Source organism: Primulina eburnea, chromosome 14, assembly GCF_022965805.1.
Source record: "Primulina eburnea isolate SZY01 chromosome 14, ASM2296580v1, whole genome shotgun sequence".
NCBI lineage: Eukaryota > Viridiplantae > Streptophyta > Magnoliopsida > Lamiales > Gesneriaceae > Primulina > Primulina eburnea.
Window position 1 is genome coordinate 25,179,597 of NC_133114.1, and position 16,856 is coordinate 25,196,452.

The 16,856-nt window shown below is 33.9% G+C and overlaps 1 pseudogene; it reads left to right on the forward strand.

The window, feature by feature from the left end:
- Window positions 1-1,139: 1,139 nt before the first annotated feature.
- LOC140812418 (uncharacterized protein At4g06598-like) lies at window positions 1,140-7,993 on the forward strand (annotated as a pseudogene).
- The last annotated feature ends 8,863 nt before the right edge of the window (window positions 7,994-16,856 follow it).

Sequence of the window (16,856 nt, forward strand, 5' to 3'; positions counted from 1 at the left end):
TATATTTTTTTTATTTTTTTAACAACTGTTTATTTGATTTAATAAATATATTTTTAATTTTCTACAATTAAACTTTCAAATTTAAATCGAAAATTTTGTTATTATGTGTTTAAATTAAAATATTATTATTATTATTTTATTTTTTTGAATTTTTTTCATTAAATTTTTTTACAAAAATAAATAAAATTCGGGTTAGGCGGGTTAGACGGGTTGAGTCAGGTTAGACAGATTCGTGTTCAGGTTGAGGGTTTTCGGGTTGAAAAAAATAAAAAAAATTCACTGGTTGAGCCGAAACACGGTCTACCCGACCCGATTGACACCCCTACTCGTGCCAACTCAGATTTTTTATTTATGAAATTTTTATAAATTATCGTGGAAGAATAAATGCAACTATATAATCCAAGTGGGCACCAATTAACCAAATTCATGTATTCTCATATAGTTGCACCAAACTTCACCACCCTCTTCACAAAGGCACAACTCAAGTATTTGGTTCCGATGGTTCCTTTTATTTTCGGACACATTCGTACTAATGTGACTCAAAATCCAATCGTAAAACAAATAAATTAATAAAAATCGATCGCTGTAAGTTTTTCGGATACGCGACCATGTATTTTAAGAATTGAAACAATTGTTTTTTGAATAATTCATTACTAACAATATTAACTGATAACCATGGACAAGCTCTGCCCAAACCAGATTTGGATCCTTGGCCCATTCTTAGTCTGAATGGAAGACAGACTCACTAGATAACCTCCTATAAATACCAGGTTTGAGCGTAAGATTTTACATTTATTATATCATTTTTCAGCAGCACCCTTAGCTGCTCTCCACTATCTTCAATATCTGACTTTAGCGTCGGAGGGACTACGCCAGACACCTCCTTTTCTTCAAAACCTGTGTTTGTACTAGTAACACTTCCTAAAATCGGACTCTAAATTTCTCGTGAGTATCATTAACCATATATTATTGGCATTAAGATGGAAAGACCAGAGTTATTAATTATTATCAAACCAATTTTTACTTAAATAATCGATTAAGATTTACTTCAGACATATTAAAATAAATTAAAAACTGAAGTTGTGTAATATTATATTATATATATTATATAGTGATAGATTTGATTTGAAGAGATGTGCTTGATAGTGGTTTTTAATGCGTTGCTTTGAATTGTTAAAAAAATGGCACAAAAAGCCATAAAAACCCATCGCATAATGGGCTGTCAAAGAAACTCTAATCCGAATTCCAACACCTTTTTCACCGTAAACGTCAACTGGGTGCTACCAGTTTAGAGGGAGAAAGGCAGGAAGAAGCCAGCTAAACTGGTTGAGCTATTGAGAATTTCTGTTTCTGGATTCATTCTAAATCGCATTGTCAATATCTCTGTTCGCGGTTCTTGAAGGTGGGCTTTCTTTCATGCGCAAATTTTTGATCAATTTGGTCCGACTTCGTTTTTTATTTGATTGAATCTCGATTATTGTTGGTGGGAGTATGATAAGAATGTGGATGCTGGAAAGTTTCTATCTTCGTTTGCGTATGTGTGTGACTACGAGTGATCAGCAGTGGAACTTTGAAGTAGGATTTGTTGGGGAATTAATTCAAGCTTGTTTTTGTGTTTCCTGGAGTTTGTAGAATAATGGGTTCTTGATAATGTTGATAGCCTGTTGGAATGACTCCCTTGTTTTGTTTTATTTGTTTATTCGACATTATATTTAATTTTTTTTCGGTTTTTGGTAGCTTGAGAAGTTGCAAAGCTTTTGGGGTCATTGGTAGTGAATAAGTTTCTGGTTCACGTTACAAAGTGGGATTATGTATGTGACATTTGAATGTAGATTGTGGTATAATGCTGTTTTATATTCCATTTTGAGCCTTTAAATTTGAGCTATGAGTTCATGAATATAAACATTTAATGAGTGGTTTTACTGTTTGTCTGCTGTGTTTTTTGTTCTGAAATTGGCGTTTGATTAATTTTTAATGAGGGTCTGGCTGAGCTGTCAACATCTGTAACTAAACACCGGTTTTCCTCTTGGATTGTTTTAGAGATGCTGTTCTAATTGAATCTGAATCACATAAAGTTTCATCGCTGGCTGCAAGCTTATATATATGTGTGTGTGTACAGTTTTGATATATTGTTCACTCACCGTATCCACCTTCGTGTTCACCAATGAGATGACGCCCATATATTAGATTTGATGAAGCATATCCAAATTGTACATCCAACAGATGAGTGTCGCCTCATTGGTGGGCATGGAAGTGGACATCATATCACATATATATATATATATATATATATATATATATATATATATATATATATATATATATATATATATATATATAAGATTTAAGATGATTTAACTGATAAAGGAAACTTCATGATTTAAATAATTTATTGATTGGGGTGTATAAAGTAAATGTGGTCGACCATTTTAACATTATTGAATAAACTGAAGATGACAGAGAATCACTCTTTTACAAAGTAAACAAGTCTTATGTTGCTGGACGTAAGTATTGAGATGAAAAGTATCCTCATCCTTCTACCTCATTGTGGCATTGAGACTTTGTGTGTGTACTAAATCTGTTGGAAATGTGTTGGGTGTCATAATTGTCTCTACTGGGTAAAGCAATCGAAACGTGATGTTTGAGTTGTTTTACGGTTTGAAGATTAAAGTTGCATTGTTACCACCAACTATAGTTTTTGGTAAATCATCAACTGCTCAGTCCTACCATTGGTATCAGGCCTAAGGTCACATGTTCGATTCTCATTGATTGCAAAGAGTACAATTATTGAGAGAGAGATTGTTGGGTGTAATAATTGTCTCTATTGGTTAGAGTAATCGAAACGTAGTGTTTGAATTGTTGTACGGTTTAAAATTTAGAGTTGCATCGTTACCACCAGCTATGGCTTTTGGATATCTCGCCAATGCAATGAATACTAAGAATATTGATCAAAACAATGAAGTTTAACATTTACTAAAAATGTATTAAAGAAATTACTGTCCCCTTTCAAGAAAATTGGCCCCAAGGAACAAGAAGAATATTGGTAACTGAAGTACATTTCCTCTGGTCCGTAGCTAAGTTAGCAAAACTCAGATTATAATTTTGCATTGGGTTGCATAACCCCAGCAACAAAATCCCCTCCCTTTTACACCTGCTCCTCTCTCTCTCCCCATTTGTGGGCTCTCCTAGTACAAACCTTCAATATAGGAGTCTTTGGATTGTATTATATCGGATTGCAAAGGCCCGAGCCAGTAGAACCCTCTAGGCCCAGTCTCTAATATTACCAGTATTCAGTGGCCATAAAATCTTCTTATGACCATCCGATGGTTCATGCTTAAGACCATCTGATGGTTCATGCTTAAGACCATCTGATGGTTCATACTTAGGACCAAGGCTATTCTTTTATTTTGCAAGCTTGTTAATCAGTCTTGTATTTAGAATCAGCTATCTCATGTAAGGGTAAATCATGGGTTTATCTTGTCAATTTACTCATGGGTTTATCGTGTCAATTTATGTGAAAGCTCAGGTTTTTGCTTATCTCAGACGAATTTAGGAGTGTTACAATCTAAAAAAAAAAATTGATTTTCGCTGTTCACTTAAAAAATCAGTTTTGTGCTTCCTAACCCCAATTATTTTTTGTTTCTGCTCATTTTAATAAAGTTAATATTAGAATCAATTATTTAACAAATATTATTCTTTAAAAAAATTCTGTTTTTCACTTTTATTTTCAAACACTACTCACTTCTGAAAAATGAAATATGATTTTTCTCATGTATGCTATGCGTTTAAGGGGTGAGGCAATGGGTGTGTATTGGTACGTGCCATGTGAGAATTTTTTTTGGTTCAAAAAGCTTAAAATGGTAAAAAAAAAAAAACGGTAAATACGACACAAACATCTCATGCTAGGTTGGCACAAACTCTATTCCATGCATTAACTCATTTCTCTATGAAGGGTCAAGAGAGAGGAAGGTGGTGAGAAACATAACATAAAGGTCAAGTAGAGAAAAGCTATCGTTCGATGAAAATGAAGATTTCTGAGGAAAGGCATAGCCAAATATTTTGTTCTTCAATTCTGTGTTGCTATTTTCGTTATTTATGCTATTTCCGTGATCTTTATTTTCAATTATTGAAGGATAGCATCCATTTATTTCCAATTGCCCCACAATTGGTAATTCGATGCTTGTTCCCGAGTTTGATCGGCATGCACGAGTAAATCCATGCTGTTATGAACAAATGTGACTGAGGAAAAGGGGTGAACTTACAAAATTGATATAATAACTATTTGGGACTGGTGAAAGAAGATAAGTTTTAGAAAGTGATTTTTTTTTTCTGTGACTCGGCTTATGAAAATGTCACTTTTATTGTTTTATTGGTAATATTATTGAGGTATTTTCAGTCATAAATTATATTAACATTTTCGAATTTCAGGCCCGGCTCACTTACTGAATGATGAATGACCATTTGAATGAGACACGTTCAGTATGATGCCCTGAATGTCAGATGCTTCTGAATGCCATAAATATTTTTTGGTTGCTTTCATTTAGGAATAAAAACGGGTCCGGGTAGGACTCGGATCCGACCAAAGACCCATCCTATTTGGAGTGGGTTTGGGTATACTAAATGGGTACTAGGGCTGATAAGGGTTATGATTCTTCTATGTGTATGGATTTGGGTCGGGTAAAAGGTTTTAAAGGACCCAATTCAAACCCGATCTGTTTTAGCAAATATTTTTATTTATATCATTTCTTAAATGTGGATAATGAAACAATACGACCATTCTACCCTGGTGAAATATATTAAATTATGTTACTCGAAAAACTCTGTAATTATTTTTTTCGGTAAGAGTTATTAACTTGTGATAGTATGTATATTTGAAGAATATATGTTACTCAAAAACTGTCATCCTTGCTCCCATTAGAGGAAGCCAGGAGGCCTCAGAGTGGAGCACCACTTTCAGTGTAATGGTTAGTGTTTTTGGTAGAGCTGAAACATGTTTTCCTATTTTAAGTTTGAGAACAATTATAAAACTGTTCCTGCTTGGATCTTATCCCGGCAACGAGCATTTACCCATTTTTCTAAATGGTCATTCTCAAGCATTGTGGGAGTCTTTGGATTGGTTGAGGAGGTTTATTTTGTGAATAAGAGCATCTTATTGTACTGAATCTTCCTTTTTCACAATAAATGAGGAATTTGCGCCAAGATTGCATTATGTTGGGCTTGTTTCATTTTCATGATGCTTTCCTTTTTCTATTATAATTTACGATCAATTTGAGATAGCGTATTTGCATGAAACTCCTGCTTTATCACTTTTCTTTCTTAAAATATATTCAAAATTATATAATCTACATCTGTTACAGGAAGCAGCTTCGTTTATGGCGAATTCCAAGGGACCCTCCACCATTAGAAGTATGATGTACAACGGCAAGAATTCCTTGCTTCCCCCTAAAATTCCATTTCCTAGCATATCTCCAGCGTATACTGAGTATATCCCTGGTTCAACGATTGGTTCAAAAGCTCTTCCTAAGCCGAGGGATGCAAATCCGCACCATCAACGCACTTCCTCGGAAAGCGTGTTAATGGAAGAACAACCATCATGGCTCGATGATCTCCTTAATGAGCCAGAGACCCCTGTATGCAAAGGAGGTCATCGCCGCTCATCAAGTGATTCCTTGCATATATAGACACAACTCATTTTGGAAGCATGAATTACATTGGTCAAGATGATAACAAATTGAAAATTCTATCTCCATTGCCTTCTTGGGGATCTCAAGATAATGACATTTATGGTGATATGCAGCTCAGTTCTTTTTATACAGATCCTATTTCTTTGGGAATAATCATGAACAAGAAATGGGATACACCTGTTGGTTCATTTACACCTGCTCATGGGCATCCTACTCTTAGGGGCAATCCCATTGTTCCCAATGTAGCGTCGTTGTGCACTTCGCAGGATGCTGATTGGAATTCATCTCCTTCAATTGAGAAACAAGATCCCGTTGAAACTGGTGCACAGGATCCAAAAGGTGCTGCCTATGAGAAAAAGGATGCATCCCAGGCCATGTCTTCATCATCAGAAACCGACGCAAAACGTGCCAAGCAGTATGTAACTCACTTTTACGGAATAGAGAAGCACATAGAGTATAATTAGTAATATCGTACTCATGGAAATCTCATGTGTCCATCTTATTTTTCCATTTCAACTTGTCCAAGACTCGTAGGTATTAGAAAAAATTATAGTGGTTTTATGAGATTTGTTTTACATTGATCACTGCGTTTAGCTTCGTTTTTTCATTGAATTTCACTGATGTCAAATGAATTCATTTGAACAATCTGGATTGGCGTACTTAAATTTCCTCCTAATACAGGCAATTTGCTCAACGTTCGAGGGTGCGAAAGCTTCAATACATAGCTGAACTTGAAATTAATGTCCAAGCTCTACAGGCAAGTTCTCACCTTTTCTGACAAATCTGAACATATAATCTTACACTGCGTATTTGAGAAGTACCTGATGTAACTGAACTTACGGAATCTCAAATAAAAACTTCTATGCTAGGCAAAAAGTTCTGAAGTCTCTGCTGAGCTCGAATTCCTCAACCAGCAAAATCTCATTTTGAATATGGAGAATAAGGCACTGAAGCAACGTTTGGAAAGTTTATCTCAGGAGCAGCTTATCAAGTATTGTAAGTTTTTGTCCTTCAAATTATTCTTATAGGTGGTGGTTATTGCTTAATTTTAGTAGTACACATATAGCTAATAAAGAATGAAACACTAACTAAGATTTACATGGTTTGGCCATGATTGTGTACATGCGCAAGATAATACTTTGAGGGCTAAAACTCTTCCTGACCTCTTTTAGTTTAGATTACGATCATTCACCCTTTATGTAGATGAAAATTTAATGGGATAAATATTTTTAGAATTCATGACTAAATGACAAGAAAAATAATTTCGAAAATGTCCTAATCTATGCCAAAAAAGGTATCCTAAAATCTCAGTATAAACAAATGTGATTCCAAAATATATTTTTTGATTTCCAACTGTCATCAATTAGGCGGTGTTGTGTTCTAAAGTATTCTGCAAATCTTGTTTCGACCAACTCCTGTATCACTTCAAAACTATATTTTTATTTTTGCTGGCAATTTGTTTATGCAAAGGAAAAGAATCGCAAAAGTTAAAAAAGGCAATTTGAAAAAAAAAACACTCTAGTATGAGTTGGTGCTGTTCTGTGTTAAGCTGTTGACAGTTGAGGCATTCCAGTCATCAATATAGCTTCACTTTAATTTTGTAATGGCTATTCTTAATGTGCAAGATTTTATCTACCTGTTGAAAGATCGTATGATTCTTCTGAATTTAACTTTCTAGATGTTTCCTTCACTTTAATTTTGTAATGGCTATTCTTAATGTACAAGATTTTATCTACCTGTTGAAAGATCGTATGATTCTTCTGAATTTAACTTTCTAGATGTTTCTGCAGTGGAGCACGAAATGCTGGATAGAGAAGTTGGAAGACTACAAAGCTTGTATCAGCAACAAACTTCACTCCCAAAACAGCACCAGATATCTTCTAGCCATCAACGTGCCAGCAGCAAAGAGGTCGCTCAAAAGTTTTCTAATCTTTCTCTGAAACTCAATGAACCGAGCCCTGGTCATGACTCTATACCCAGACAACTTCATATCTAGAGTGATCCGCCTCGGACTTTTATTGTGTGTTTCATCTCGTAGATGCGGCCATGCAAATGATGTACACAGCTTCCTTGCATGGGATGATAGCCGGACTTGCTCTATCAACCCGTGGCTATGAACTTTGCTTGTTTCCCCGTTTTAGCTACTATTCCTACCCATTTTTATTTGTCTATTTTACCTGCTAAATTTAGGGCCGTTCTGCGCCTGGTAGTCTGCCAGAAACGTAGTAGTTCTGGCCGGTGACTCACCTGAGGTGATTGTTGAAACATCATTTGACGCCAGTGTTCTGTGAATTTGCTTTCCCTTGTCATTGGCCTCTTGCTGACATTGTCTTTCAGAAATCTTAGGATGCTTCACGTACAATTGTTCATTCATTTGCTTATCATGGCATTAGTACTCACATGCAATGGTAAAAAAAAAGAAAAAAGAAGCATGTACAATCTCTATTTGCAGACGAATCTGTGCACGGGTGAATCCAGGTGGAAATCAAATATAATATTTTTGAAATTTTTTTCTTGTTTCCACCTTGCAAATCTGCCCACTATATTCGATGGAGATCCTGTTGATGCATATCAACTTGCGTCAAGTTCTTAGTCGCCTCTCATTTCTAAATATCCTTTTGAACCAATTAAATGCAAAATTTCATATTTATTATGTGGTTATAGTTTTAATCCTTCATGCAATATCAATTTTAGTAATTATTTTACTTCAAAAAAATTAGTAATTATTCCACAATAATTAATTTCGATTATTTTTAATATCAAAGTACAAGACTAGAATAGGAAACACATGAATACTAGAAATTAAAACAAATAAATTTAAATAAGGTAAACGAATATTCCTTGATATCAGTGGATTTCCAGGAGATCGGATTAGCACCCAGAAAAATCCTAAAAGCACCTGGAGACGATCAATCCACATCAGAAAAATCATGTAGAGTCAGAGGAGTATCTGCAAGAATACAAATACCAAGATCTCTAGTGCCATTAAGATAGCGAAGCAGACGCTTCACGACTCCCTAGTGGTTCTCCGACAGTGCATGCATAAACTGGGAGAGTTATAAACCACCCAGAACCTAGCGGATCTTAGTTGCATCAGTAGGTGTGGCACCATCATGCAGGGTCAGAGATGAGCCAACAGTAAGGGTGAGGTGCTGAAATTGGCTTGGAATCAAGCATGTTATGCTTGGATAGGAGATCAATAACATACTTCTGTTGAGAGAGAAGAAGACCAGTAGATGTCGCCCAAACCTCAACACCACAGAAAAAGGATAGTGCCCAAGATCCTTACTTGAGAATTTCACATCGAGTTTGAGCACTATGGTGTCAAAAGAGGGGCATCACTGCCTATTATGATTAGATCATCAGCATAGGCAAGAACATAAATAAGAGCATTATCCCGACAATATACATGTAAGGAGGTGTCAGTCGGGGAGGTGACGAAACCAAGAAGGCACAAAGCTCCAAATACCAGGCGCGGCACCTGCTTCAGTATATCGTGAATCAGCAATACGCATATCCGAAGGTTGTGACATATATATAAACCTCTTCAGTAAAACGCCCAATAAAAAAGACATTATTAACGTCAAGCCGTCAAAGACCTAACTTCCGATTCATTGTCAGAATGAGAGTGAGGCAAACACTAACTAGATTAATCACAAGACCCAAAGTGTTGTGATAATAACATCACTATGCATGTTCAATGAGAAATTAAAAGATCTGTTATAAATGAAGATTCATTTATATTGTGGCACTGGAGATTGTGACACATCTCCATACAGAGGATTAAAAAATTAATAAATGATGAAATACTTAGTACTTTAGATTTTACTAATTTTAAGACTTGCGTGCTGCATTAAGGAAAAGCAGACCAATAAGTCTAAAAGTGGTGTCAAGAGGAGTACATAAATATTAAAAATAATATATTAAGATGTTGTTCATATATGGACATGCAAAGTCCGAAATACATTATCTCTTTCATTATATTATATATATATATATATATATATATATATATATATATATATATATATATACATATTTCATAACAAAAACGAAGCACTTGAAACATTTAAGATTTTCAAGCCTGAAGTGGAAAAACAATGTGAAAAACAAACGATGATCGTGAGAACCGATAGAGTTAGAATATACTGAGAATGGACAGTCACCTGGTTCATTTGCAAAGTTTCGCCAAGAATATGGGATTGTTGCCCAATATACTATGTCTGGTTCTTCGGACCAAAATGGGCTGAGAGAGGAGTCGAACATTATTGGACATGGTGAGGAGCAAGTTTAGTAGCTTCAAACTTCTTAAATCCTCGTGACCTGAAGCTCTTAAGACTGTTGTGTATATATTAAACCAATTTCCAACTGAGTTTGTCTCAAAGACGCCATTTGAATTATTTAAATGTTGGAAACCGAGTTTGCAACATATACGTGTTTGGGGTTGTCCTTCATAAATAAGAGTTTACAACCCACATGAAAAGAAACTAGAACCAAGAACTACAAGTGGATATTTCATCGGTATGTCAAAAAATCCAATGAGTACAAATTTTATTGTTCATCTCACATAACTAAAGTTATGGAATCAAGAAATGCAAAATTTCTCGAGAATGACTTGGGAGTGATCATTCAATCACATTGTTTTTGAGAAAAATCATATTAATACGCAATCCTCTTATTCAAATGATATATTGGTTGTTATTCGCACCCCTCCAGACCAAACAGGTGTTATGTCACACCACGAGCCTGAGCCCGCGGCTGCGTGACTGCACAATGGGCCCTCATAGCAACTATTTCGTATTTGTCATCGTTTTACGAAAATGATTAACCCAAGTTGCTATAGAAATCCATTGTAAGCCATTATAAACTCATTTTAAATATTTTATTTTTAAGATGTGGGACATCACAATCACCCATCTTTCAGAATGCGACATCCTCGTCACGGCCTGACCCCTCGATCCACCAACGTCGAGAATCTAGAGGTGGCTCCTACAGGTTCAAGAGGTGACTCCCGTCATGTAGCACTTTGTCCCGCAGGTTCAAGAGGTAGCTCCCATGCACGTAGCACTTTGCCCTGCATAACACTTATTTCCCGGTGTTCCATGCCGGCGACCAGCTCTGATACCATTCTGTCACACCTCGAGCCCGGGTCCGCGACTGCGTGACTGCACAATGGGCCCCTATATCAACTATTTTGTATTCGTCATCGCTTTACGAAAATGATTAACCCAAGTTGCTATAGAAGTTCATTGTAAGCCATTATAAACTCATTTTAAATATTTTATTTTTAAGATGTGGGACATCACGATCACCCCTCCTTCAGAACGCGACGTCCTCGCCGCGGCCTGACACCTCGATCCACCAACGTCGAGAATCTAGAGGTGGCTCCTACATGTTCAAGAGGTGACTCCCATCATATAGCACTTTGCCCCGCAGGTTCAAGAGGTGGCTCCATGCACGTAGCACTTTTCCCCGCATAGCACTTATTTCCCGGTGTTCCATGCCGGCGACTGGCTCTGATACCATTCTGTCACACCCCGAACCCGGGCCCGCGACTGCGTGACTGCACAATGGGCACATATAGCAACTATTTCGTATTCGTCCTCGCTTTATGAAAATGATTAACCCAAGTTGCTATTGAAGTTCATTGTAAGCCAGTATAAACTCATTTTAAATATTTTATTTTTAAGATGTGGGACATCACATGTTAGACAATATGTAACTGAAGTTCACAAATCGCTGATGAAAATTCAGTTAATCAAGTTGTTAATGAAGAACAACAAGAAATTATTGATCGACCATAAAACCTAAAGAGATCTACTTGAATAAGAAGATAAGTGATATCTAGTGATTATATCTTGTATTTACAAGAATAAGACTTTAATATCGGAGTAAAAAATGAACGTTAAACATTTTTACAAGCCATGTGTTGTAATGAGTCAAACTATGGTTTAATGCTATGAAAGAATAAATGAATTCTATGGCGTTTAATGGGGTCTGGAATCTTGTTCAGTTGGCTGATGTTATAAAAGTCATTGGATATAAACATATCTTCTAAAACAAATATTGAAATATGTAAGGCAAGACTCGTCGCTAAATGATTCACTCAACAAGAAGGAATCGACTACAATGAAACTTTTTCTTCTATCTAAGAAAGATTATCTTCATATCATTATAGCATTAGTTGCACATTTTGACTTAGATTTACAAAAAAATTGATGTAAAAACAGTTTTTCTCAAAGAAAAACTAGAGGAAGATGTTTATAAGAAACAATATACAGAATTCTCCTCTAGTAATGGTGAGCACTTGGTACGTAAGTTTAAGAAATCTATATATGGTTTGAAAAAGCTTCATATCAATGATATTTAAAATTTCATGATGTTATCTCTTCATTCAGGTTTGTAGAAAACATCATGGATCAATGTATATATTAGAAAGCCAGTGAGAGTAAGATTTGTTTTCTTATTATATATGTTGATGATTTATTATTTGCAACCTATGATAATGATTTGTTATATGACGTGAAACAATTCTTATCTAAAAACCTTGATATGAAAGATATGGACGATGCATCTCATGTCGTTGGCGTTAATATAAATAGAGACAAAATTCGATGTATTCTAGGTCTATTTCAAGAAATCTATATCAACAAAGGTTTAAAGAGGAATCAGATTAAAATATTCTTCTTCAAGTATAGTTCTCATTGTGAAAGATGATAAGTTCAATTTGAGCCAATGCCCAAAGAATTATCTAGAGCTGGAACAAATAAAAAACATTCACTATGCTTCTGCAATAGGAAGCTTGATGTGTCCCAAGTTTGTACAAGGCGTGACATTGCATTTATTGTTGGGATGTTAGGATGATATCAGAGTAATATAGGTCTAGACCACTGGAAATCTGCAAAGAAAGTGATGATGTACCTTCAAATGACCAAATATTATATATTTATGTTCAGACGAACTGAGAATGTTGAAGTAATTGGCTATTCTGATTCAGACTACGTTGACTGCATTGATTCACGAAAATCCACTACATGATATATTTTCATGCTAGCTTGTGGAGTTGTATCTTGGAGAAGTGCATAGCAGATATTAACCGCTACTTCTACTATGGAAGCTGAGTTCGTAGTTTGTTTTGAGGCAACCTCACATGTCTGTATTGAGTACTTATTCTTGGACCTTAGCCATCAGTTTAATAAACACGTATGGACATCGGATATTTAATTACATGCCACCATCAACTGGTTTTGACCTACATGTAAGGGTGCGTGTTGGGACTGGTGTTAATGTGTATATGAATGATGCATGCTTTGTTATCTCATATATATAATATGACAAATACATAGACAAATCTCCCAAAAATCTCTCCATTGTTTCCTTCTTGTTTATTTTTTCTTCAGTTGATCGAAACTCGGGTTGGGAAAATCTAGTGATGTTTTTATTCGGATCACATCAGTTTGTTTTAGGTGTGAGATCGGCTTGAAATTCGAGAATTCCTACTCTTAAACATTTGTTAGTTTGATTTTGTTTATGTGTTATACGGGTAATTCTTCTGTTATTCGATCTCAAATGTTTATCTCGATAATATTTTGATATATTTTTTTTTCCTTTGGATTTTTATTTATGATAGTTTTGAATTCTAATCAATCTCAGGCTTGATTATGTTATTCGGTCTCAAGTTCGAAACGGAAAAAAATCTACTTTTCTATTGAATCTTTATACAAATTCAAATTTGCACAAATTAACTTCAATATATGTTTCTTTGAATGGAGAGAGGCAAAGTATAGGAGGGGTCCTTTTGTACACTTTTCTTTGAAAGCTAAATAGCTTTAAAATGGTGAGCAAGTCAACCATTTTTAAAAAATAATAATAATTTAAAAATATTAGGTAATATATCTTTCCAAAAAATTAAATAGCTTTAAAATGGTGAGCAATTCAACCATTTTTTTTTCGAAATCCAACCAGGAATTATATTAAATCAAAGAAGAGTTATTACAATCAGAAATTAAAAGCTCAGAAATAAACAGCGGAGCCTCATAGAAGGTGTGCGGACTAGCATAAGAAGTGGTCGCTTTTGCAAGGGTATGAGCTACCACGTTCGCTTACCGACGAACAAAATGGACCTTGTAATTTGGTTCTCTTGAAATAATGTAACAACACTCTGTAATTATCGAGCAATTCAACCATTTTTAAAAAATAATAATAATTTAAAAATATTAGGTAATCTATCTTTCAAAAAAATTGTATTATTTTATTTTTCTTAAAAAAAATAATCCTCTATTTTTTTATGTGTATGTTTGGTTTTCAAAAAAATAAATGAAGGTATATGTTTGTCTTATTTTCTATTTTAATTTTACGATAATATGATTTAATAAAAAATAATAATGTTGGAATAATAATAACAATAAATGGATAGACATTTAATAATTTTAAAATTATGCATGATCAAGTTTTCAAATGTCTTTTTATATGCAAATTTCTTGAATTGTTGTAAACAAATTTCTTGAATGTGTATTTTTTATTTTTAAAAAATCCTTTACATATTTAAATATGTGTTGGTTTAGTTTAAAAAAATAAAGGAAAAATTGTGTATGTATTTGTCTACTCTCTTTTTTTAAACTAGCGATAGGATTAATAAAAAAAATAATGTTTGGAATAATAATAATAATAATAATAATAATAATAATAATAATAATCTATCCATTTATTATTTCTTTTTAAAAAACTTGAAATAATTTTTATTAGTAATATGATTAATATAAATATCATTTTTATTATTTATTAATCATACTATTAATAAAAACAAAATAAACATAAGTGAACCAACATATATACATCTTTATTTTTTCCTAAAATTAAACCGACACATTAAAATAAATTAGGGAGTTTTTTTATAAAAATAATTAGAATACATTTTTTCATGAAAGATAAATGACCTAATATTCTAGAAATAAATATATGCTTTTAAAAAAAATTTGATCGGTTTATCATTTTAAGTTTATTATATTTATCTTTCAAATTGTGAACTTGAGCTCCAACTCTATTTTTTGGTATCTAGCCTCAAGTCTTAATATTAAATAAAGGATAACCCTCAAGCAGAGTCGTTGCCAGAAAATATTTTGATCCTGAACTGAATGAATTGATAAACAACATTAAATAATATAAATCAAATATTTAATATTCATCACATTAAATCAACCTAAAATAAATAGATCATCATGAAAGCGTAGAGGTATAGATGGATGATCATTAAGTTAGGTTTATGTTATTAAATGTGGCTTCCACATCAAATATAAGAATCCAGTTGTCTGGTTTTTGGCATTGCGGGCTTGCTTTTGTCATCCAAAAAAGAAGCGAAAATTAAAGAACAATGCTTGACCCATTTTATATGAACTCACAACCTCCTAACCAAAATTATTATCTCACAACGAATCATGTACTTTAATTCCAAAAGTGAACTATACCTAAAACCTACACCATCACCACCAAACCGAACAAGCCACACTTACACTACCAAGCCACCCTGGTAAATAAATTAATTTCTTCAAATACTAAAAATATACATAAAAAGAGAAGAAATTGAAAGAGTCAACACGAAAATAAATCCCAAATTGCAAATTTTAAACAAAAGCCAACGATAGAGAAATAAACCATGATTACAAGGAAAATCAATGGCCAGCAATCTTGAAAACAAAATCAACGACAGAATTTGTGAAAGACGCTGACTAAACTTTGACACCCACCTGAAAAGTCCATTTGTTGGAGATGAAAATGATTGAAATTTGAAGCTTTTTGTGCTGAGAGAAGTGAAAAAAGACCGATGACAAAAGCTCTTCTCTTGGCAGACGGATATGAAAAACCCTCAAAGAAATGAGCTACAAATATGGACTCAAAAAATTAAGTTAAAAAGATAAGGCTAAAACTTAATAAAAAAAACTCAATTCATACTACTACTTTGACCAAAAATATAGCATGGGCTAAAGCCCATCCCAACCTTTTGGGTTAGCTCCGTCCCTGCCCTCAAGTCTTAAAATACAAGAAAATGAAATTGTATGTGAGTAAATGAAAAAGTAGATAATATTTTGAGAATTTTCTTTTCACAAAAATTCATGTGAGATAGTCTAATAGAGGAATTTATGAGGCGGATATTCTATTTGTGTCACATATAAAAAGTATTATTTTTTATGCTAAAATATTATTTTTTATTGTAAATATAAGCAGAATTGACTCGTCTCATGAATAAAAATCCATGAGATCGTCTCACAAGAAATTTTTAGAGTAAATTTGAAGCAGTTGGATTGAATATATGTTTTGTGTTTGATATAAAAATGGTACTATTTTAATGCAAAACCCGCACCTAAATAAATTAATGTATTCGAGATGAACTTATCTCAGTACTTGAGCTAGAGATGAATATTATAACATGTCAATCCCATAGATCCCCTGTTTCGTCTTATTTTATTCAGATACAGCATTTGAGGACCCTTCATTGTTCATCAGCTGTAGACGAAAGTATGCCAGATATTGTTCATTGTCTCACGTCGGTTAGATAAAATCTCTGGGAATTGTATATAGAATTAGGTAATCATCTTCATTTAGCTAGCTTTCGAGGTTGAGTTAAGTACAAGTCTCAGTCTTTAACATATATCTATCCTCTACAATAAAAGCTTTCTATTCAGAGAGAATCCAAAGCATTTTCTGTCAAAATAAGCAAAGAGGTTTACAGACATTTGCACGGTACACTTGAGCATCATTTATGTTGAACTTGTGCAAAAACTTGCATTTATTTGATGGGAAATGTTGCACAAGTCCTTTCACTGAATCTGCAAACTGGAAATAGTTGGTTCATTTACTTATTCCTTTTGCAATTGGGAAATAGAATGGGAGTTGTAGTGCATCGTTTTCTATTCAGTAATTTGAATTCATTGACTTATTACAATTTAGGTTCAAGATCCATATATTTCTTCTACCTTGAAGTTGCAAGCGTATGAACTTAGGAAATAATTATTATGAATCCATGTCGTCTCAAATCAATGAAAGAGACACTACAGGTATGTCATCTTTCTTTGTTTTTCATAGCTATAAGGGCATATCATTCGTGGTGAACTCTATTTTAATTTTCTGATTTTACATTGAGAAAACAAACTAACTTGAATTGTTTTTTTCTTCCAT